The 2,500-nt window shown below is 33.2% G+C and overlaps 1 long non-coding RNA gene across 1 annotated transcript in view; it reads left to right on the top strand.

The window, feature by feature from the left end:
• LOC138861695 (uncharacterized) overlaps window positions 1–223 on the top strand; it is a 72,203-nt gene extending 71,980 nt beyond the window's left edge. Inside the window, exon 3 of the long non-coding RNA XR_011398562.1 lies at window positions 1–223. This exon is cut by the window's left edge and continues 706 nt beyond it. This is a non-coding gene — a long non-coding RNA (uncharacterized lncRNA).
• Window positions 224–2,500: the final 2,277 nt, after the last annotated feature.

Below are 2,500 nucleotides of genomic sequence, written 5' to 3'. Positions count from 1 at the left end.
CGGTCTGGGCTCTGTTGAGTGACGAAGTTAATCAATGACAGTGTGGGATAGGAGTGATGGGGAGATAGTGAGAGTAGTGGTTCGGATTGAGTGCTAGGAGGACAGATAACGTGCAAAAATATATAGTTGTGCGAATAGGTGTGGCGGAGTTTGAGTGAAAACGGTGATGAATTCAAAAGAACAGTTACTCGACTAGATAGTAGTGGTTACAAAGGACGAAAGAAAGGTGGGAAAAAAAGACCTTATGGAGTTTGATTGGCAGGGAAAGGGTTGCAATAGGTAAAAAAAATATATTTATAGCATGGCTCGAAATGAAGCATAGCGGTAGTTAAAAAGATCCATAGGTAGCTTGTATTTCTGTACTTTTTTCTCTTTTTTTATGGAGTGATATATAGTCGGTTTAGCACCATGTAATGTTGCCACAGTGAAAATGTAAATAAAAAGCTTTTACCGTCCCCCACCTTATAAATTTTGCTAAGCCATACCTCACTCTACATTTATGTACTCGACTCCAATCACAGAACAAAACGCCAGATTTTTTTTTCTTACAATACAACAGCACCTTTTCCATAAAATTTTGATAAAATATGCAAAATACATTATTCGATAAAAGAGGTATAACAGGAACTTGCCGTCAGAAAATGAAAAGAAAAATGAAGTTAGGAAAATAGACGAATAAAAAAAATATATCCAGAATGTAAAGCAAAACATTTCAAATCGAGAATATAAAGCAAAATATATTTTAAATCGAAAATATAAAGCAAAACATTTCAATTCGAGAATATAAAGCAAAACTAATTTCAAATCGAAAATATAAAGCAAAAATATTTCAAATCGAGAATATAAAGCAAAACAAATTTCAAATCGAGAATATAAACCAAAACAAATTTCAAATCGAGAATATAAAGCAAAACAAATTTCAGATCGAGAATATAAAGCAAAACAAATTTCAAATCGAGAATATAAAGGAAAACACATTTCAAATCGAGAATATAAACCAAAACAAATTTCAAATCGAGAATATAAAGCAAAACAAATTTCAAATCGAGAATATAAAGCGAAACAAATTTCAAATCGAGAATATAAAGCAAAACAAATTTCAAATCGAGAATATATAAAGCAAAACAAATTTCAAATCGAGAATATAAAGCAAAACATATTTCAAATCGAGAATATAAAGCAAAACATTTCAAATCGAGAATATAAAGCAAAACAAATTTCAAATCGAGAATATAAAGCAAAACAAATTTCAAATCGAGAATATAAAGCAAAACAAATTTCAAATCGAGAATATAAAGCAAAACAAATTTCAAATCGAGAATATAAAGCAAAACAAATTTCAAATCGAGAATATAAAGCAAAATATTTCAAATCGAGAATATAAAGGAAAACAAATTTCAAATCGAGAATATAAAGCAAAACAAATTTCAAATCGAGAATATAAAGCAAAACACATTTCAAATCGAGAATATAAAGCAAAACAAATTTCAGATCGAGAATATAAAGCAAAACAAATTTCAAATCGAGAATATTAAGCAAAACAAATTTCAAATCGAGAATATAAAGCAAAACAAATTTCAAATCGAGAATATAAAGGAAAACACATTTCAAATCGAGAATATAAACCAAAACAAATTTCAAATCGAGAATATAAAGCAAAACAAATTTCAAATCGAGAATATAAAGGAAAACAAATTTCAAATCGAGAATATAAAGCAAAACAAATTTCAAATCGAGAATATAAAGCAAAACAAATTTCAAATCGAGAATATATAAAGCAAAACATATTTCAAATCATCTGTAGAGAAATAATTCGCGGTTTGGCAAGCCTGCGCGTTCCCGGAGGCCGGTTGCGAGGGAAGGCTACAGTGTCACAAGCCCCAGCGCCGTCATCCTCGCCAACCTCAGGGGATCCGATCCTTTTTCGGGCCAGCTGAGCATCAAGCGGAGGAGCAGGATTAGTTTCATTAGCAGCCTGGAAACGCCATTTAGACGGGATTGAATTCCCTAATCGGCAATCTTAACACATCATGATTTTGATTTAGGAAAAAAAAAAAGAAATGAGATTGGCAGAAACAGAGAATTAGAAGCAATTAAGGATATTACCCTTGTTTCCTCGGGCAATAGTGCTTTAATGCAACTATGACGCTGCACGCTTGGGATCACACACATACAACGGGTCTTGCTCGGCGGAGGGAAAAGGGAAGCAGATGGTAATTGAGATAAGTCTGGAAACTATGTTGATGAAGAGGCTAATAAAGGAGGAGGAAGAGATTAATGCGGATAAAGGGGGAGGCACAAGGAAGAAGGGAAAAAGGAAATGGGGATGATACACGGAAAATAACAGAGGCAGAAGCGCAAGTGAAAAAGGAAAGAGATGAAAGGACGGAGATACAGAATGGGGAATTTACGAAAGAGGTGGTAATGAGAGAGGAGACTTAAAATTCGATAATGGAGGTGAGGATAAAGGAAATGAGGAAAGAGACTGCAAATGAATAGG

Source organism: Penaeus vannamei, chromosome 5 (genome assembly GCF_042767895.1).
Source record: "Penaeus vannamei isolate JL-2024 chromosome 5, ASM4276789v1, whole genome shotgun sequence".
In the NCBI taxonomy this organism is placed as follows: Eukaryota; Metazoa; Arthropoda; class Malacostraca; order Decapoda; family Penaeidae; genus Penaeus; species Penaeus vannamei.
Note: the sequence above shows the minus strand (reverse complement) of the source record. Positions and strands in the feature narration are given on the sequence as shown.